We start from the raw sequence: 22,713 nt of genomic DNA on the forward strand, positions 1-22,713 counted from the left end.
CTGTCATTGTTGTATGTGGGCTGCGATGATCATTCATGGGCTGGGTCATGTTCTATTGACTAGAATTATGGTTTATCGGATGAGGTTATCTCTTACAGACAATGGATTGGATCATCTTTGATGGACTGGAATTAGTGTTTGTGAGATGCGACATCATTTATGGACTGGAAACTGGACTATCATGTACGGACTGGGAATTATCATTGATGGATGTTGGCTGGGATTATCACTTATAGACTACAGTCGGTCCTATGGTTTGGAACTGAGACTATGTTGCCGGAGTATAGGATTCTGGGGTGAGGTTGGTTACTTTTCCTAGTTGTCACATACAAACCTGTTACCTCTGTTTATGTTGAATTGCTTTATATTATACAGCAGTGGGCCATGCTGGTGTGTATATGGTGCATATACGCCAGGACCGCGTGGATACATTCAGCATATGAACTGAGCCTGAATTTGCGGAGTATTTGATCTTGTGGGATTCCTTCGCCGGGGGGCGCCTCACACTCCATGCCTTGTACCAGGCGTATGCCCGCAGAATAGCGACCTGTCGGCTGCAGCAGACACATTCACTGACAGGCTGCGTGTGTGATACAAGAGATAAATGCTCGGCGGGGAGTGGAGTGGTGGAGACGGAGCACAATAGAGCGGCTGAGGAGCTGGTGTCCACCCCGCTGGCTCATACACTAAGCGAGAATGTAACAAGTCTGTACAGAAATGCAGGTCATTCTACCCCAGGAACCTTATTCATCTGTCTGTAATGATAGGGGAGGTAGACAGGAGCCCCCGCAATGTGGCACAATGCCTCCAGGAAGTGCAGGAAACAACCACAACCCGCCTCTATGTATAGAGGGCACAATTCTCCCTAAACAGCGATGCATGAGCGCCACGGTAATACCTGTGTCTTATACTTTGCGTTTTCCCTCTGCACCATTTTCAGGATCTTAACAGAGAATGAAGAATTGTTGTTTACATTCAAAGGCTGATTCCACTTGTCTCCTCGGGAAGGTCTGTCCCATTAATGGGGTGCAGTCTGTGGAACCCTCACTACTCTCAGTACAGGACTAGTTAGAGGAGACTCCTCCGAAACCCCAAGCTGGCTCAGTATTGTTGGCAGGAGCTGTCCTCATCCTCACAAAACCCTCTTCCCACCAAAAGAAGCTGATGAGCCCAGATCTCAGCAGAGAGACCTTCTAAACACAACTCTCACTAGAGAGTCTACTCTAGACTGACTAGATCTTCCTTTTCCTCAGTAGAGAGATGTCTCAACACAACCTCTCATTAGAGTCTATTCTAAACTGACTAGATCTTCCTTTCTTTCAGAAGAGAAAAATTTCATCACAGCCTCTTACTAGAGAGTCTACTCTAGACTAACTAGATCTTCCTTTCCCTCAGCCTCTCACTAGAGCGTGTACTCTAGACAAACTAGATCTTCCTTCCCCTCAGCAAAGAGACCTTCTCAACACAACCTCTCACTACAGTGTCTACTCTAGACTGACTAGATTTTCCTTTCCCTCAGTAGAGAGACATCTCAACACAACCTCTCATTAGAGAGTCTAATCTAGACTAACTAGATCTTCCTTTCCCTCAGCCTCTCACTACAATGTCTACTCTAAACTAACTAGATCTATCTTCCCCTCAGCAGAGAGACCTCCTCAACACAACCTTTCACTGGAAAGTCTAATATAGATTAACTAGATGTTCATTCCCTCAGTAGAGAGACCTTCTCAACACCACTGCTAACTAGAGAGTCTACTCTAGGCTGACTAGATCTTCCTTTCCCTCAGTAGAGAGATGTCTCAACACAACCTCTCATTAGAGATTCTACTCTAGACTGACTAGATCTTCCTTCCTTTCAGAAGAGAAACATTTTAACACAACCTCTCACTAGACAGTCTACTCTAGACTAACTAGATCTTCCTTCCCCTCAGCCTCTCACTACAGTGTCTACTTAAGACTAACTAGATCTTCCTTCCCCTCAGCATAGAGACCTTCTCAACACAACCTCTCACTAGAGAGTCTACTCTAAACTAACTAGATCTTCCTTCCCCTCAGCAGAGAGACCTCCTCAACACAACCTTTTACTAGAAAGTCTAATATAGATTAACTAGATGTTCATTCACTCAGCAGAGAGACCTCCTCAACACAACCTTTTACTAGAAAGTCTAATATAGATTAACTAGATGTTCATTCACTCAGTAGAGAGACCTTCTCAACACAACTGCTAACTTGAGTCTTCTCTAGACTGACTGATCTTCCCTCCCGTCAGTAGAGAGACGTCTCAACACAAACTCTCACTAGAGAGGCTTTTTCAGACTAACTCATCTTCCTTCCCTTCAGTGGAGAGATTGGACTGCAGCAAGCTTCTCCCTTCCATCTTAAAGGTTACTAGCTATGTGAATGGGTATAAATGTGCATGGGCAGGCGGGTGCGGCAAGTCAGCCATGCCTCCTCCCTTGACTTAGTTATCATGGTTTACACCTGTTAACAAGCATAAGCCATGCACTGGAGCATGTGTAGATTTCTGCACAGGTCCTGATGGGTAAATGGAGACGGGGGGTTTAGACTAGCGTATAAGTACCCCATTCTTGATAAATGTCCTCCACAGTATATAGACGGAGCCCCCACTTATGTTAGAAGGATTGAAGGTGCCCGCATGTGACCACCTCAGCCTCTTTTCTCGGCTATCTCATCTGCTGCATTTTCTATTACAAAAGGAAAGTCAATTAGTGAGATTCCAAGAACGACAAATTCTAAGAAAATGAAGAATGATGAACCAGGACTGAGGAGTATGGGTGACGGTTTCTTTGTGTAAGCCGCTTCTGTCTGTTCTCAATCAGCCAGTTTCTGTACAAAACTCTGTCTTATTTTTCACCAGTCTTCAGAATCAAAAGAAAGTGCCCCCCCCCCCCAAACACAACCTCTATATGCTCGGTACATTTCCAGGCCATGGCCTTGGATAACAAGTCTATGCCTCCCTTGTTATTGGATCGCCATCCACTGATCTGGGAAGATTTGGGGAAATGGCTACCAGAATCCATTTTCTTCATTCCCAATCCAATGGGTGGTTAGGCCAGGCACATGCCCCAATGGTTGTTACTAGAGCTTAGGGCAGTCAACTTCTACATGAGACTCAGTGAACCCTTCAAGGTCAAGATGAGATGAGCAAAAAAAACAAATTTGGTCTGCTCTCCTAGAACACCATTCACACTAGGCAGGAGCACGTTGCTATGGCTGAAGTTGCAAACACACAAAAACACAAAAAAAATGCAACAGCTCACCACTAATGGCAAGATACAGACCCACTTCAGCCATAGCAACGTGCTCCTGCCTAGTGTGAATGGTGTTCTAGGAGAGCTGACCAAATTTGTGTTTTTTTTTTGTGTTCCAGATAGGGGAGTGGCTGCCTCTACTTGGTTGTGCACTCCACCTATCCCACCCAGGTGGGGTAATTACTTGTGCCGGTATAAGACAGATCTTGCATGCCCAGAGCATAGGCGTATAGTACAGTGTAGAGGCCATAGTACAGTGTAGGACTGCCCGGTATGAGGCCACCGTAACGTGGTGAGGCAGTTTATACCATTTTCAAATAGTAACCAAGAGACTCATTATTTTTGTGGACTTTTTTTGGGCAGTTGGGGGGGGGGGCTGCTTTTAACTATTTTCATGTCTGTAGTGGGTCTGTATCTTGCCATTGCAGTGAGCTGTTGCATTTTTTTGTGTTTTTGTCAAGATGAGATGAGGCAGGATCCTCGGCCAACTCTGCTTACAATCAGGTCTCTAACATGGAGTCACTTGATGATACTGGATGACATCTTTTCTTACCCCCAAAACCATGTAAGAAGCCACAGAATTCACCCCGTACAATAACACTCTGTGCCGGAGAACTTTAGGGCTAGGAAGGAAGGGAGGGAAGGAAGGAAGGGAGGGAGGGAGGGAGGGAAGGAAGGAAGGGAGGGAGGGAAGGAAGGAAGGAAGGAAGGAAGGAAGGAAGGGAGGGAGGGAGGGAAGGAAGGAAGGAAGGAAGGGAGGGAGGGAGGGAAGGAAGGAAGGAAGGGAGGGAGGGAGGGAGGGAGGGAGGGAGGGAGGGAAGGAAGGAAGGAAGGGAGGGAGGGGAAGGAAGGAAGGGAGGGAGGGAGGGAGGGGAAGGAAGGGAGGGGAAGGAAGGAAGGAAGGTAGGAAGGGAAAGGAGGAAAAAGTGAACAATAGAAAGGAAACAAAAGAAGGGAATTGATAGAGGTGGAAAGGAAGAGAGAGGAAGAAAAAGGGAAGGAAAAAAATAAATTAATAAGGAAATAGGCAAAAGGGGACAGGAAATGCAGAGAGGTAGAACGGCAGAAAAAATAAGTTAGAAAAAGAAAACAGAAGTAAGGATATGAGAGAGGGAAATAAAGAAAAGAATAAGATAGGAAAGTAAAAGGAGGGAGGAGATCTTAGCTATGGATAGTTATTCTACATGTGATTTGCACCAGTTTTGATCAATACCCCAAGTGATCAATACAGACAAGACAGGGGGGAGGGGGTCATTGTATGTCTCTTTATAGTATATGGTTTATGGTACTTGACATCTTGTCTTCTCTTACATCCTTATTCTAGATTCTTTGCTTCTATTGGTAACCAGAGCAATTTCTGATCATAAAAAAATCTCTGGCTCCCCTGCGGAGGGGAAATAAAGGGGCGAAGAGGAGGAGCGGCCGATCTATGGAAGTACTTGTAGCTTTATCCAACAAAAGCGAAGAGCTGCAGAGCTGCGTGCTTAATGGAGCCCGCTTCATGGCAGCCTCTGCGCACTTTGATTTTCCTCCCTGGGAGGTCTCATTGTGACGGAGCGCTCTCCTTCTCTTATTTCTCTGACAGGCAGCACTTTTTAGAAGAGGCCAAGAAAATCGTATTTCTTTTAAATCAACCCACGAGAGTAATTGCCAGAAGCTTTCTATCACTCATAGTAACCTCCAGAGCAGTCGCTGAATTACATCGACAGTATGTGACGGTATATTGTGTGACAACCGTATGTTACCGTATTGTATGTTACCATGTATTGCAGGGATTGGGAACTCACAGCCCTTCAGCTGTTGCAAAACTACAATCCCCATCATCCCCTGGGAGTCTTTGTGCCCCCCCCCACCCCCCACTACTTGGTAACCATGTGATCCTCCATACTGGTTTTTCTATTTGGGATCGTAAATTTAGTGGGACATTGACTTAATGGGCCACTTAATAAGGTGGTTTTGGTGGTTTCCTTACCGGAGCCGCCCCTCAGCCGGGCCCTTTCTGGATATCTGGCTAGTCCTGTGTTTTGAGACTCTTACATAAAGCTCCATGGACTCTTTTTGCCTATATAAAGAATATCATGGAATACCTACTACTAATGTGGCTTTGAGTTAAAAGGGTACCCAACAATAACTTTGCATAAAAGACTCCAATTAGTCCCGATGCACCTTCTAGTAGCTCCTGAGCCTGAAGTCTTTCTCCAAAATTGCTGACATAGGAGTCCTAGGCAATATTAAAGGGATACTCCGGAAAAAAAATTCAAATCAACTGGTGTCAGAATGTTATACCAATTTGTAATTTACTTCTATTGAAAAATCTCCAGTCTTACAGTACTTATCAGCTGCTGGAAGTGGTGTACTCTTTCCAGTGTGACACAGTGCTCTCTGCTGCCACTTCTGTCCATGTCAGGAACTTTACAGAGCAGTAGCAAATCCCCATAGAAAATATCTCCTGCTCTGGACAGTTCCTGACATAGGACAGAGGTGGCAGCAGAGAGCAGTGTGTCAGACTGGAAAGAATACACTACTTCCTGCAGGACATACAGCAGCTGATAAGTACTGGAAGACTTGAGATTTTTTAATATATGTAAATAACAAATCTGTATAACTTTCTGACACAAGCTAATTTTTTTTTTTTTTTTTTTTCTACAAAGTACCCCTTCAAGCAATTCAATCATACAGACTGGTTGCTAAGGACACTTTGCCTAACAACAGTTATTAGAAATGTTTTCCACAGTCTTTTATATAAGGTTGTCAGTCAAAAGACGCTTAGCAACCAGTCTCCGTTCACACAAATTGTCAATAAAAAATGGACTCTGAACAGGACCAAATAAAAAAGACAACTTCACTATTCAGAGAGTGTCAGTGTCTGGTTTTATATTGATTTATTATTATTATTATTATTAATTATTATTATTATTATTATTATTATTATTATTATTATATTTTATACATTATTTGTAGTGCAATAATTTGTACAATTATAATAATTATTTATATTATTTTTTTATTTTATTTTTACTTTGACTTTTATAAAAAAAAAAATTACTGTTTCTTACCTTATTTTTTACAATTGAAATGATTATTTATGTTATTTTGTTCTCACTTTAATTTTGGTGTGATTTCAAGTATTTTTTTGTTAATATTATTGATCTCATTATTTTTTGTTCTTTTTTTCATTTTTATGATCATCATGACTATTTTTTTGGCCTTTTTTTATTGATATTTTGGCTCGATCACTAATACGATACAATAACATCGTGCGGCATGGCAATCACTAACATCTTCAAGCAGCATCAGGCCGACCCTTGTCCTCTCTAATGACTCTTCATTAATTGTAATGTCATTTTCCTGCTCATTATAAGGAACATTCTACGGACCGGTTTCTTGGAATAAATAGCGTTAAGCTGCCTCTAGAAATTCTCAGGGGAAAATGACTTAGTTTTCTATTAAAATTCCCCTTCATTTCCTTTTCTAACATCAGATTGATAATTTCATGGTTTCTCCATTCTGTTCGCTTTAACATTAATCGACTTATTTCAGCTGAATAATTACACGACATTCATTATAGAAAGAGAAAAAAAATACTGTACTTAAAAATAAAATATAGGGCAATTTTTTTCAATGATTTATATTTCAGGCAGAAACTGGTATTAGGATGTAACAATGTGCTGAAGCCGCAGGCCAGATACACGCAGCTGGACTATATCGCACTATATGTGTGCTGAATGCTACAGGTCAGAAGTATTATAGGGGGCAATATTATAAGAGCTATATTCTTATATATAGGGGTAGTATTATAGCAGTTATATTCTTGTATATAGGAGCAGTATTATAGTAGTTATATTCTTGTATATAGGAGCAGTATTATAGTAGTTATATTCTTGTATATAGGAGCAGTATTATAGTAGTTATATTCTTGTATATAGGAGCAGTATTATAGTAGTTATATTCTTGTATATAGGAGACAGTATTATAGTAGTTATATTCTTCTATATAGGGGGAAGTATTATAGTAGTTATATTCTTGTATATAGGAGCAGTATTATAGTAGTTATATTCCTGTATATAGGAGCAGTATTATAGTAGCTATATTCTTGTATATAGGGGTAGTATTATAGCAGTTATATTCTTGTATATAGGAGCAGTATTATAGTAGTTATATTGCTGTATATAGGAGCAGTATTATAGTAGTTATATTCTTGTATATAGGAGACAGTATTATAGTAGTTATATTCTTGTATATAGGAGACAGTATTATAGTAGTTATATTCTTGTATATAGGAGACAGTATTATAGTAGTTATATTCTTGTATATAGGAGACAGTATTATAGTAGTTATATTCTTGTATATAGGAGACAGTATTATAGTAGTTATATTCTTGTATATAGGAGCAGTATTATAGTAGTTTTATTCCTGTATATAGGAGCAGTATTATAATAGTTATATTCCTGTATAGGAGCAGTATTATAGTATTTATATTCTTGTATATAGGAGCAGTATTATAGTAGTTATATCCCTGTATATAGGAGCAGTATTATAGTAGTTATATCCTTGTATATAGGAGCAGTATTATAGTAGGTATATTCCTGTATATATGAACAGTATTATAGTAGTTATATTCTTGTATATAGGGGGCAGTATTATATTAGTAATATTCTTGTATATAGAAGAAGTATTATAGTAGTTATATTCATGTATATAGGAGCAGTATTATAGTAGCTATGGTTCAGGGAAGAAAAAGAGCGCTGCACCTCACACCTATGGCTGACACTAGTGCCTCTCGGCTGCATAAAAAACAGTGTCAGCCATAGGTGTGAGGTGCAGCGCTCTTTTTCTTCCCTGAACCGTATTTTGTTTCTCTCTTTTCTCACATGACCGCAGTTATATTCTTGTATATAGGAGCAGTATTATAGTAGTTATATTGCTGTATATAGGAGCAGTATTATAGTAGTTATATTCTTGTATATAGGAGACAGTATTATAGTAGTTATATTCTTGTATATAGGAGACAGTATTATAGTAGTTATATTCTTGTATATAAGAGACAGTATTATAGTAGTTATATTCTTGTATATAGGAGACAGTATTATAGTAGTTATATTCTTGTATATAGGAGACAGTATTATAGTAGTTATATTCTTGTATATAGGAGACAGTATTATAGTAGTTATATTCTTGTATATAGGAGCAGTATTATAGTAGTTATATTCCTGTATATAGGAGCAGTATTATAATAGTTATATTCCTGTATAGGAGCAGTATTATAGTAGTTATATTCTTGTATATAGGAGCAGTATTATAGTAGTTATATTCTTGTATATAGGAGCAGTATTATAGTAGGTATATTCCTGTATATATGAACAGTATTATAGTAGTTATATTCTTGTATATAGGGGGCAGTATTATAGTAGTAATATTCTTGTATATAGAAGCAGTATTATAGTAGTTATATTCATGTATATAGGAGCAGTATTATAGTAGCTATGGTTCAGGGAAGAAAAAGAACGCTGCACCTCACACCTATGGCTGACACTAGTGCCTCTCGGCTGCATAAAAAACAGTGTCAGCCATAGGTGTGAGGTGCAGCGCTCTTTTTCTTCCCTGAACCGTATTTTGTTTCTCTCTTTTCTCAGTGTTTTTGCACTCCTCCTGGTGAGACCCACATGACCGCAATTAGCAGGAGACACCTGAGTGCATGTGCTTTTATCCCTCCTGTTTGTCCCATTCTATCTGCAGTAGCAATAGTGAGTGCAATACCTTATCCAGACTTGTGCTGTTTGGGGGCAGCTTCCTGCGCCAGCGGTACTGGCTGGGAGTTTTTTTTTTGGGGGGGGGGGCATTTTGGGTCTGGTCCTGTGGCATGGGGGTTGCAGGGCCATTCCATGGCCCCTCTTCCCTGCCCATGCACGCCTGCGGGGGTGGTGGTCACTGACCGGCACAGTGTGGACCCATGTGTATCAGATACCTGCACGCGGCACATGGGGCAGTGTGGCTTGATCAATTCATACACTAAATTCTGATGTTTTTTATGCAGCCGAGAGGCACTAGTGTCAGCAATAGGTGTGAGGTGCAGCGCTCTTTTTCTTCCCTGAACCGTATTATAGTAGTTATATTCTTGTACATAGGAGCAGTATTATAGTAGTTATATTCCTGTATATAGGAGCAGTATTATTATAGTTATATTCTTGTATATAGGAGCAGTATTAGAGTAGTTATAGTCTTGTATATAGGAGCAGTATTATAGTAGTTATATTCTTGTATATAGGGGGCAGTATTATAGTAGTTATATTCTTGTATATAGGAGCAGTATTATAGCAGTTATATTCTTGTGTATATGAGCAGTATTATAGTAGTTATATTCCTGTATATAGGAGACAGTATTATAGTAGTTATATTCTTGTATATAGGAGCAGTATTATAGTAGTTATATTCTTGTATATAGGGTCAGTATTATAATAATTATATTCTTGTATATAGGGGCAGTATTATAGTAGTTATATTCTTGTATATAGGGGGCAGTATTATATTAGTTATATTCCTGTATATAGGAGCAGTATTATAGTAGTTATATTCCTGTATATAGGAGCAGTATTATAGTAGTTATATTCCTGTATATAGGGAGCAGTATTATAGTAGTTATATTCCTGTATATAGGGGGGAGTATTATAGTAGTTATATTCCTGTATATAGGAGCAGTATTATAGTAGTATATTCCTGTAAATAGGGGCAGTATTATAGTAGTTATGTGACATGGAGAGAAAGGAGCTGCTGCACATCACACCTATGGCTCATACTAATGCTCCTAGGCTTTGTTTAAAAACCAACTCCAGGATGTTGGTATATAACTTGATCAAACCATATTGCCCCATGTACCACGTGCCGGTCTCCTGGTTCACATGGGTCCCTACGCTAACTCTGCACTGTGTTGGTCAGCGTTCGCCAACCCCGCAAAGCGTGCACATGCAGGAAAGGGAGGCCATGGAATAGCCCTGCAACCCCAATGTCTCAGGACCAAACCCAAAGTGCCCCCCCCATAAGCCAGCCGGCACCACCGGCTGAGAAGGCTGCCCCCAAACAACACAAGTATGAATATGGTATTACACTCACCACCACTGCTGCAGACAGAATGGGAAAGATAGGAGGTATTGACATGTGAGCACAGGTGTATCCTGCTAATTTGGGTTATGTGGGTCTTATGAAGGGGAGTGCTAGCTGCTCGGAAAAAAGAGAAAAATAAAACGCAACATGGAGAGAAAGGAGCTGCTGCACATCACACCTATGGCTGATACTAATGCCGCTAGGCTATGTTTTAAAACCAACTCCAGGATGTTGGTATATAATTTGATCAAACCATATTGCCTCATGTACCACGTACCGGTCTCCTGGTTCACATGGGTCCCCACGCTAACTCCATAACGCTTGCAGGGCCGTTCCATGGCCTCCCTTCCCTGCATGTGCACGTTTTGCAGTGCTGGCGGTCGCTGACCGACACAGTGTGGAGTTAGTGTAGGGACCCATGTGAACCAGGAGACCGGCACGTGGTACATGAGGCAATATGGTTTGATCAAATTATATACCAACATCCTGCCGTTGGTTTTTAAATATAGCCTAGCGGCATTAGTATCAGAAATAGGTGTGCTGTGCAGCAGCTCCTTTCTCTCCATGTCACATTTAATTTTTCTCCCTTTTCTGAGCAGCTGGTACTCCCCTTCATAAGACCCACATGACCCAAATTAGCAGGATACACCTGTGCTCACATGTTAGTACCTCCTATGTTTCCCATTCTGTCTGCAGCAGTAATGGTGAGTGTAATACCATATTCATCCTTGTGTTGCTTGGGGACAGCTTTATCCGCCGGTGGTGCCAGCTGGGTTTTGGGGGGCACTTTGGGTTTGGTCCTGTGACATTGGGGTTGCAGGGCCATTCCATGGCCTCCCTTCCCTGTTTGTGCACGCTTTGCAGGGTTGGCTGTCGCTGACCAACACAGTGTGGAGTTAGTGTAAGGACCAATGTTAACCAGTGGACCTATATGTGGTACATGGGGCAATATGGTTTGATCAAATTATATACCAACATCCTGGCATTGGTTTTTAAACAAAGCCTAGGAGCATTAGTATCAGCCATAGGTGTGAGGTGCAGCAGCTCCTTTCTCTCCATGTCTCATTATAGTTGTTATATTCTTGTATATAGGGACAGTGCTATAGCAGTTATATGTTTGTATGTAGGGAGTAGTCTTATAGCAGTTACTGCATATTCATTTACTAAAGGAGCAGTATACTTATTTCTGGTAATATAGTAAATGACTTTCTTATAGTAGTAGTTGCTCAGAACTGTTTCTACATCTCATCCCGCTGTATTTCGCTGTGATGTGATATAATAGTTGCTATTAGACCTCCTGACTATTGGCAGATATGTTACAGGTACAGTATGTGGTTTCTGCAATGCTTATAATATAATCAGACTATTTTACACATTATAATAGATGGCTATTATCTGTCCTGATCTGCCCAGGTTCACCACTAATGATGTGTATCCTTGTATTGTAGTGCGGTTTGTTGTTACCGCTGACGGAACAAACACTGAACACTTCCCGTCCCCCGGGGCCTGTAAAGCAGTGTAGCTATGAGATGGATCTCTGACCGCGGCGGTAGTCACGGAATAAAGCCTTCAGCTGTTTAATACAGAAATCCAAATACCTGATAGCTGGGAGACCCTGCTATTAAAGGGAAATTCCATTTAGAGCTTTTAATTCAACTTTTTTATTTATTTATTTTTTTTTATATAAAAAAGGTTGTCCGGGATCAAACAACTCATAGTATATCCCCTGGATAGGCTATCAATAGTGTGTTAGTGGGGTGCTGACATTTGTCTCTCCTGACAATCAGTTAGACATATGTTTGGCATCCAAACTCCAGCGAGAATAAGGCCAGAAGTAGTTGGCTGTGTCCCCGGTGTAGTGGTGGCTCTGGGGTACTGCAGTCTCTGCTCCTATTGAAGAAAGTGGGAGCCGCTGCTGCAGTCCACTGACACAGCCAACTGCTTACAGCTCCATTCTAACTGCGGTGCAGGTGCTTAATGGATGATCAGCTGGGGAGCTGGTGGTCGGCAATACACTATTGGTTGTCTGTCTAGTGGATAGAATATGAATAGTCTTATCCCTGAAAGCCTGTTTAAAAACTTAAATCCAAAAACATATATGTAACATGTATGATGTCTAACCCCCTCATTGTTCTGTTTCTCCTCTGGATCCATTCTTCTGCAGTCCGTTGTGGCTAGAATATGTCTGGTCTGGGGTCTGTATTAGGTTAGGGGTCTGGTATGGGGTCTGTATTAGTTTAGAGGTCTGGTCTGGGGTCTGTATTAGGTTATGGGTCTGGTCTGGGGTCTGTATTAGTTTAGGGGTCTGGTCTGGTGTCTGTATTAGGTTAGGGGTCTGGTCTGGGGTCTGTATTAGTTTAGAGGTCTGGTCTGGGGTCTGTATTAGGTTATGGGTCTGGTCTGGGGTCTGTATTAGTTTAGGGGTCTGGTCTGGTGTCTGTATTAGGTTAGGGGTCTGGTCTGGGGTCTGTATTAGTTTAGGGGTCTGGTCTGGGGTCTGTATTAGTTTAGGAGTCTGGTCTGGGGTCTGTATTAGTTTAGGGGTCTGGTCTGGGGTCTGTATTAGTTTAGAGGTCTGGTCAGGGGTCTGTATTAGGTTAGGGGTCTGGTCTGGGGTCTGTATTAGCTTAGGGGTCTGGTCTGGGGTCTGTATTAGTTTAGGGGTCTGGTCTGGGGTCTGTATTAGTTTAGGGGTCTGGGGTCTGTATTAGTTTAGGGGTCTGGTCTGGGGTCTGTATTAGTTTAGGGGTCTGTTCTGGGGTCTGTATTAGTTTACGGGCCTGGTCTGGGGTCTGTATTAGTTTAGGGATCTAGTCTGGGGTCTGTGTTAGTTTAGGGATCTAGTCTGGGGTCTGTATTAGTTTAGGGGTCTGGGGTCTGTATTAGTTTAGGGGTCTGGGGTCTGTATTAGTTTAGGGGTCTGGTCTGGGGTCTGTATTAGTTAAGGGGTCTGGTCTGGGGACTGTATTAGTTTAGGGGTCTGGTCTGGGGACTGTATTAGTTTAGGGGTCTGGTTGGGAGTCTGTATTAGTTTAAGGGTCTGGTCTGGGGTCTGTATTAGTTTATAGATCTGGTCTGGGGTCAGTATTAGTTTAGGGGTCTGTATTAGTTTAGGGCTCTGGTCTGGGGTCTGTATTAGTTTAGGGGTCTGGGGTCTGTATTAGTTTAGGGGTCTGGTCTGGGGTCTTGAAATGAATGCCATGCATCTTTCTGTGTTCAGTGATACCTTGGTTTAAGAGTAACCTGGATTGAGAGCTCACAGATTTTCAAAATTGTAACTTGGTATGAGAGCTCTCTGTACTGGGTGGGAGGGGGATTGGGGGAGGGACATGATCTGCATAGCGGGGTCTACAGCACTTTACTCTGACCCAAAAAGTCTCCTTAACCTTCCAAATCATAGCAGATCCACTTCAGGCTGGGGCTTGCATCAGTGGACAGGACTGTGGAGGTAACCTCTCCATAGCTGTAACCCTTCTCTCCCCGGACAGAGAGTGCTGCTATACTGTGCTCACATATGTCCTGCTCATTCCTCCATGCTCCCTGCAGTCTCTGTCAGCCCTTGTGTTTCCCATCCTCTCCATTCCTGCTATAATGTGCCTGCACTTACACTCAGCTATACACACTGCTGCTATAATGTTCCTGCACTCACACTCAGCTATACACACTGCTGTATAGAAAAGTTTTTGTCACTGTCCTCCTGCACAGCTCTGTGATTCTCACTTCCTGATTAATCCATGCTGAACACACACCCCTTTCCCATGGCCACACAGGCCTCTGACAGCAGCCCTGCTTCTCTATTCTAGCCTGTTGTACTACGCTACTGCATTATGGGGATCTGCACCTCCATTCTGTATCTACAAACTGCTGCTGTTTTTTTATTCTTATGCAGTTACTATACATTATACTCCACATGCTGGTTGTTATACTGTACAGTAACTTATAATATGACATATCCAGCTTTACATGTTATTCAGAATTTAAAAAATCATTATTTTGGGTTGTTGAACCAATTGTCTGCATTTCTATGATTTCTTATAAGAAAATTTGCTTTGGTATAAGAGTGGATTTGGATTACAAGCACAGTCCCGGAACGAATTATGCTCCTAATCCAAGGCACCACTGTACAAGCAAAAGATAGGTAAAATGTTTGCACACTGATGGCTGACCGGCATGGTTGGAGTCAGATGGCAGTGGTCATCTCTGGCTCATACAGTACAGTGTCAGGTGGCTGCATTACTATATCTTAGTGTCCCGAAGCAATATATGGGAAAATATCACTCTCTTGTTGGTCCTTTCCAGATCCGGATTTTCACATCAGTTCAGATGAAATTCTCTGCAAATGCAAATCCATGAAGACATGTGAACGATGTGAATGACTAGGGGTGTGGGCTGCCTTCCGGAACAGAGACGGCAGTGTATATATAAGGGAGGTCAGACGCCATGATGTTTATACAAGTGACAGGGAATATATATATATATATATATATATATATATATATATATATATATATATATATATATGTGCATATCATAGAGCCGGCAGTGCACAGTGTCAGCTCATTCACCAACTAGAAGCCATGATGCTGTTTATATCTCCGGTATACAGTATATATGGCTATAAATGGATAATAATGGAGGTCAGTAGAGGTAAACAGCATAAAGCTACAAAGCTTCTGAATATGCTGATAACATGTAGGAACAATCCCTAAACCTGATATATGAGTCCAAGAATTTTGCGATGTTATTTTAAAATTATTTAACCTGTGGTGCATATCATTGAGACCGGGCAAGACAATGCTATGAGGTTTTTCATGGGAGGGGCCTGACAATGCCTATTGTGAAAATAATAATGAGTAACTGCAGCCCCCACTAGGGGGAGCTCACTATATAAATTTATATACAGGTGGTGTCTACATACAATCCAGACCAGGCAAGTAAATGCTGTAAAGTTCTTCATGGGAGAAGCCTGACAATGCTCATTGTGAAAATAATATTGAGTACCTGCAGCCACCAATAGGGGGATCAATATATAAATTTATATACAGGTTGTGTCTACATACCATAGAGACTGGGCAAGGCAATGCTAATATGGTAACTGGCTGTTTGGTTGTTGCAAATGCCCTGCACTGTGTTCTGTTGTGACGCCAGTGCGACGCTAGTGACCCACCTGGACTATTGGCACTGCCACCCACAGAAAGGGGAGATGACCTAAGTAAGTGGTGATTACTGTGTAGGTGCTTGGTGAAGAACCACAGAGTCCCGTTAAAATAAATATACTCTTGTTTACTGTGAAGATACTTGATAGAGGAGAATACAGTATACTTTCATCTTAATAAGTTACTTTATACTTAATAAACAAGATCTGTACTGAGAGTTAAAAGAGTGATACAGTCGTGCTGACTAGGTTGCGTGCTGAGAGGCAGAAAAGAGTAGCGAAGAGGATGTCTAGAGAGTCCCAACCCAAGTAGTACTGTGCTCTGCCGGAACTTTAGAGGTAGAATAAGTAGAATACTTGAAAGTAGAGAGAATACTTGTGCCCGTGTTTTGACTCCTTGGTCGTTGCACCACCTATTGCCCATCAGTGTCGGGTGACCTGTCCTAGAGGGTGACACAAGCCCCAGACCTTGTTACCTAGGATGAGCAGAGTGGTCAGATTTCTTTGATTACACCCGCGCTGTGAGATAGAGTGCTTAGGCTTCTAGCAGGCTTCTTTGCTGTATCCGGATCAGTTCCTTACTTCTTTGTGGATACTGTCTTTCTCTGTGTTCCTCTTGTCCACGGCGTGGGTTAGGATAATCCCTGACTTGTCTTCTCTGGTAGTGACTTAACACTGAATAGTGCGAAATAAGGTTGCTTGAGGGAAAACTGTGTCTAGGTACATGTGCTCTGCTCAACGTCTAGACCACAACTTAGACTGGGGACCTGGCAGGAGCCAGGGCCCAACTTGACTGCTGTAGGTAGCGTCCTGTCTTGCGTCCTTCCTCTACAGAATCCAAGGCAAAGTGATTTTTTTTTCCCTCTACCCTGTTGGCGCTGGTGAGTGGATCCTAATGGTGCGGTTCTTTTTTCAAAGCGACATCCGACATATGTAAAAATCGCAAGTCTTCCAGTACTTATCAGCTGCTGTACGTCCTGCAGGAAGTGGTGTATTCTCTCCAGTCTGACACAGTGCTCTCTGCTGCCACCTCTGTCCATGTCAGGAACTGTCCTGAGCAGGAGAGGTTTTCTTTTTATTGTGTGTGGGGGAGGGGGGTTAGAATACACCACTTCCTGCATTACATACAGCATCTGATAAGTACTGGAAGACTTGAGATTTATACATATGTCGGATGTCGTTTTGAAAAAAGAACCGCACCATTAGGATCCACTCGCCGGCGCCAACAGGGTACAGGAAAAAATTTTCACTATTCATAAGGGTACGTTAGTTTTAAAGGCTTTTTTAGACTGAACAATCTTCATCCATCCACAGCAGCATACGAGCGCTGGTTGGCTAGATGGGCGCTCGCTTGCAGGGTCTTTCCACAGTACAAGAGGGACCAGGCGGCCCAGCTGATCCCCGCATCATACATGCAGCCATTTAGATACATGGCTGACTGTTTGCACACTGTATAAGCACTTTATAGGCTGGGTTCACACTATGTATATTTCAGTCAGCATTGTGGTCCTCATATTGCAACCAAAACCAGGAGTGGATTAACAACACAGAAAGGATCTGTTCACACAATGGTGAAATTGAGTGGATGGCCGCCATATAACAGTAAATAACGGCCATTATTTCAATATAACAGCCATTGTTTTAAAATAACAGCAAATATTTGCCATTAAATGGCGGCCATCCACTCAATTTCATCATTGTGTGAACAGAGCCTTTCTGTGTTTTTAATCCACTCCTGGTTTTGGTTGCAATATGAGGACCACAATACTGACTGAAATATATGTAGTGTGAACCCAGCCGGGGGAAATTTATCAGACACGGTGTAAAGAGAAACTTGCTCAGTTGCCCCTAGCAACCAATCAGATTCCACCTTTTATTCCTCACAGACTCTTTGGAAAATGAAAGGTGGAATCTGATTGGTTGCTAGGGGCAACTGAGTCAGTTTCACTTTACACCATGTTTGATAAATCTCCCCCTTTGTTTCTGTTCATCGTCATCGTCGCCCCGGACAGGTCTCCAGCCTTAATCGCGGTCTTTGTGCTCCGGCTCTGGAGACATTCCTCACATGTATGTTTATGTCACAGCTCCGACCTCAGGTACGTCCCAAGGAAAGGTTCTCACCATAGATCACGGCTGTTTGCTAAAATATATACATCTCCATCCGCCGCAGTAATCCACTGTCTAAGGAACTGCTCGTCCTATAGTCAGGAATATAACCTAAAGCTATAGTGAGCAATGTCAGGGAGGAGACAGGTGGGGGTATAACTCTATATAACATACAAGCAGGCAGCTATGGGGAAGACCCCTAAACCTATACCAGCTGCAGTAATGTCACTGCTTTAGGGTCCATTTACACAGAAAGATTATCTGCCACAGATTTGAAGCCAAAGCCAGGGATGGATTTGAAAAGAGGAGAAATCTCAGGCTTTCCTTTTTGACCTGATCTCTGTTTATAGTCTGTTTCTGGCTTTGGCTTCAAATTTTTGCAGAAATTTTGTCTGTGTACATGGACCCTAATTTACCAGGTGTTATCCATTAGTATCCATTTCTATCCATTGATAATCTGGGAACGACTACGACCCTGTCCACCCTGCCTGCAGGTTTATTATATGAGTGACAGTCGCCACAGATGGGAGAACACAATGGGATAGTATAATAATGGTAGACGCTGCACTGTGCATACAATAGTGGGATTATTATAGACTAACCTATAATTATACAGCGATCAGTCATGGAATATATTGCATCCTGTATTATACTCCAGAGCTGCACTCACTATTCTGCTGGTGGGGTCACTGTGTATATACATTACATTACTGATCCTATACTGATCCTGAGTTACATCCTGTATTATACCCCAGAGCTGCACTCACTATTCTGCTGGTGAGGTCACTGTGTACATACATTACATTACTGATCCTGAGTTACATCCTGCATTATACCCCAGAGCTGCACTCATTCTTCCGCTGCTGCAGTCACTTCCTACATTCTCTCTATCCCACCACTAGGTGGCAGTATATAGATCAATCATCAAATTGGCGCTTACACATTTTATAGAAACCATCAGTATGGCTGCTCCCCATAGTAAACAGAGACAGATGCCATCCAGCTCATAGGGCAGAGACACATGGAGCCGCCTCTGTCCAGCAGAAAGACGCTTTGGCGTTTCCTTTAACCATGAATTGGTTTGGTATTTTAACGTCCGGGCCGTCCACATCTCCGCATGAATCTCTGTTCTTATTGTGGGAGCGGAATATAATTTATTAGAAATCTGCCTGGTTTCCGTCTCATTCAGTCTACGACCATCATTGCTATTGTTATGGCTTCTCCATTGCAGATGCTCATAGATCACATGGTCATGTGACGTGGCGCTAACCACATGCCTTGGCCCCCAGAGCGCCTAGAAGACAAGGTCAAGGGGGAAATTAGAGGAAGCCAAGGACATCAGTCACTGAAGGGTTAAAAGTGGAGGCGAGATGCATCTGACCAGAGCTATTGATAAATATCCCATCTGATACCGTGCGCAGTATTGATCGCCAGCGCTGCCATTACAGACCGAGAGCGACGCGGTACGGTGACATTGCAGCAGATTCTCCGACACTTTGGGTGCTACAGTATGACATCATCTGATCCCATCCACCGACAATACATCAAAGTTATGGCACATCGTTTAGACCTCGTAAAAGCGAAATATCCATCACCGGTTACACCACACAGCCGAGACGTAAAAAAACAATAAAAATAAAACAAATATTGAAAATAATGTAATTAAATAAATAAATACTGAAAATTAAATAAATATTGAAAATAATGTCATTAAATATTGGGAAAAAACTATTAAAAATAATGTCAATAAATCATAAATATTGGAAATAAAATAAATATTAAAAATAATATAAATAAATATTGGGAAATAAATAAATATCGCAAATAATGTAAATAATAAATATTGAAAATAAAATAAATATTGAAAATGATGTATATAAATATTGAAAATGATTAAAATAAACATTGAAAATAAAATAAATATTGAAAATAATGTAAATAAATATTGGGAATAATATATAAATATTGAAAATAATGTAATTAAATATTGAATTATTTTTTTTTTAAATAAATATTGAAAAACCTAAAATAAATATTGAGAAAATATTGAAAATAATCATACAAAAAATAAATAATAATGCAAGTTAATAAAAAGGTGGAAAAATCCAGCTTTGGATTTAATATGAATGTTTTTCTTTAAAGATCTAGATGTAGTAAATAAATAAAAAGTCTAAAATGATCAAATAAAAAAAAAAGAAAGAATTTTCCAGACTTCGACTTATTTTTATCATTAAAAAAAATTAAATAAATAAATAAAAGCAGAAACAGATGGAAACAAATACTTGGCTCCTAGGTTCAGGATGATCTAATCTGTTTGAGAGCAGCCTTGTAGTGTTAAGGGATTATTCCGGTTAGTTATTGGGGAGGGGATAAAATAAAAAGACAAAAATAATAATAATAATAATAATAATAATAATAATAATAATAATAATAATTAAATGAAATAAAATAAGTATATATATTTTTTATATATATATTTTGCAGTTTTCACCCTCCAGTCATGTAATTGCCTCCAATGGACATATTGCATTACTCTATACGTGATCCCCATGAACAATTCAGCGCTGGAATCTAAAGAGACGCGGTCCTGCCCCCCCCCCCCCCCCTCCCTTTCAAGCTGCAAAAACAATAGCTAGAAATACATCATCGATATACCCGGCTTTCCATGAGATTCCATGCCACTCAATAGCATAGAGCATAGAAAAGCCATTCAACCAGTGATCACAACATGTTGTTACTGTGACTACGAGGGCTGCGGAGAACAGAGGGGGGGGGGGGGATATCTGCGGTTGGATGTATCTAAAGACATTGTATCACTGACAGGATAGACACCGCACCTGAGGCAGCATTGTGGGCTGGGTGCACACCTCAGACACTTTCCATTCCTAAATGTGGAGACGGGTTTGTCATTTGGTGCAATGGAGATGGCGAAAATGAAGAGGAAGAGTTCAATGACAAATTCAGCTCTGCTACATCTGTCAGGTTGACGTACTTACCTGGAGCAGCGAGGAGATTCGGTCCCTGTGCGGAGGAAGTTTGGTGCTGGTGGCAGCATTGAAGGTGCAACAGTATCTGCTAGAATCAAAGCCTTGTATCACAGCTCTGCTATTGCAGCAGTGGTAGAAGTATGTGATCTGAATGCAGAGTAGAGCTCCAGTATAGCCAGCGCTGAGCTCCCTGCAAGGAGTGCATTCCCTTACAGGCTACAAGATGCCATCCAGAAGTTGTGCCAGGGCCAGGTAGACATATCCACAGGGAGAAGGCGCTGATACGGTATATACCCAGCAGCTGCTGTCTCAATTGTGTCTCTCAGGGAATTGCAGGTCCCTGTTCTTTAGCACTAGACAAAGCACAGCAAACCTTGCAGGTCTTGCTGAGAGATGAAGACCACCCTACAGTCAGGGGAGGGGGGGGGGGGGAGAAGCCGTAGCCAATCACTCCTAGGCAGCGATTCTTATAAATATTCATCGGGTCCGGGGAGCCAATTGGGGTGTGAATGGGACGGGGCGTATTGAAATGACCCTCTTAAATCAAACTGAGTCATTGAACTCTGGAAGAAGGGACCGGGGTGCTGGGCTGTGATGCTGCTGCTGCCGGGAGCACTGCAGTGATGTGTGCAGCCCCGCAGCTGCCTGCCTCCTCTCTCATTGATGTGCAGATGCTGCTGCTGCTTTACTCCAGGCTGCCGTCACGTGCCTCATTGCAGAGTAAGGGCCCTATCACACCGAGCGATAACCTGCCGATTACTCACTATGCGAAGGGAGAAGAGGAGACGCGGAACAAGGAATCCTGAATGAGATGGAGAGGACCATACGGTTTATATACTGTCATAAGAACATTGAGACCTATCACACCCTGCTGCGCTGTACACAAGACTGCGCCAGGCCTCACGCCAACAACTCCATGGGCAGATCACCCCCCACCCCCACAACCAGGGTTATTATCACTCCAAAGGTCTGAGAGCAGGACTAGCTATGTACAATGTATCAGTCTGGGGTCCAGGCTATAGAGCTCACAGAGCATTGTCTACACTGGATACAGCTGAGAGCAGGACTAGCTATGTACAATGTATCAGTCTGGGGTCCAGGCTGTAGAGCTCACAGAGCATTGTCTACACTGGATACAGCTGAGAGCAGGACCAGCTATGTATAATGTATCAGTCTGGGGTCCAGGCTGTAGAGCTTACAGAGCATTATCTACACTAGATACAACTGAATCACTATCTACAGCACATGTTCTTTAGCTTTGGCTGTCCAGGCATGATGGGAATTGTAGTTCTGCAACAGCTGGAGGGCCTGACTTTTACACCCCTGACAGATTTACTGCCTTTGAATGTAAATGGGAACTTGTTCTCATTCTCTGACAGTCCTTCCAAGATACCTTGGACCTTGAAGGGTTATGGGCAGGATTACATAGGAATAATCTGCATTGTGCTGAAATTGCATCCGGTTCAGTTGTTAAGGTGTTAGAAGAGTATTATACCAAGGAAAGCCTCACAGAATGCAGCCACAGGTGCAGTTGCAGTCCTCTTAAAGGGTTAAATTCCCAACCCAATGTAGTAATGTGCTCTGCTGGAACTTTAGAAGAAGAATACTTGAAGAGAATGCTTGAAAGAAGAAGAATACTTGTGCCCGTGTTTCGACCTTTGTGGCTACACCACCTTTTGCCCTGCAGTGTTGAGTTACCCGTCCTATCAGAGTGACACAAGCCCCAGTCCTAGTTACCTGTCATGAGTGAAGTGTCCGAAATTATTCAGTGTCACCTGTGTTGCAAGATAGAGTACATAGGTTCTGTCCTGCACTGTGTTGAGATGTTTGCTGCGTCGGTTGGGGTGATCGCTGAATTTCCTCTCTGCATTCTAGGTAGAAGTGTTAGTGTTTTGTTAGTGTTTAGTGTTAGTGTTTTAGAAAAGAAAATCTCTGTGTTCTTCATAAGTGTCTGTACACTACAGCTGGTCCGTCCCGGACAGGGAACCTGGCAGAGCCAGGCTCCTGGTTAAGCTCAGCAGGGATGCCTGATCTGTGTGTCTTGCTCCTCAGAGAAACAGGAAAGAACTAAGTGTGGGTCTACACTTCCTCTCCC

At 42.0% G+C, this 22,713-nt stretch overlaps 1 protein-coding gene and 1 long non-coding RNA gene across 3 annotated transcripts in view; one reads left to right on the forward strand and one right to left on the reverse strand.

Annotated features, from left to right (window-relative positions):
* Positions 1–20,954, reverse strand: part of ADCYAP1R1 (ADCYAP receptor type I) — a 141,071-nt gene extending 120,117 nt beyond the window's left edge. For both annotated transcript variants that reach the window (XM_069959260.1, XM_069959259.1), the window contains exon 1: positions 20,628–20,954. The gene's annotated coding sequence lies outside the window, so the exon portion shown is untranslated. The remainder of the gene's footprint in view (positions 1–20,627) is intronic.
* The window catches only part of LOC138783929 (uncharacterized), a 55,318-nt gene continuing 50,121 nt past the window's right edge, over positions 17,517–22,713 (forward strand). Inside the window, exon 1 of the long non-coding RNA XR_011361777.1 lies at positions 17,517–17,621. This is a non-coding gene — a long non-coding RNA (uncharacterized lncRNA). The remainder of the gene's footprint in view (positions 17,622–22,713) is intronic.

This window comes from Dendropsophus ebraccatus, chromosome 2 (genome assembly GCF_027789765.1).
Source record: "Dendropsophus ebraccatus isolate aDenEbr1 chromosome 2, aDenEbr1.pat, whole genome shotgun sequence".
In the NCBI taxonomy this organism is placed as follows: Eukaryota; Metazoa; Chordata; class Amphibia; order Anura; family Hylidae; genus Dendropsophus; species Dendropsophus ebraccatus.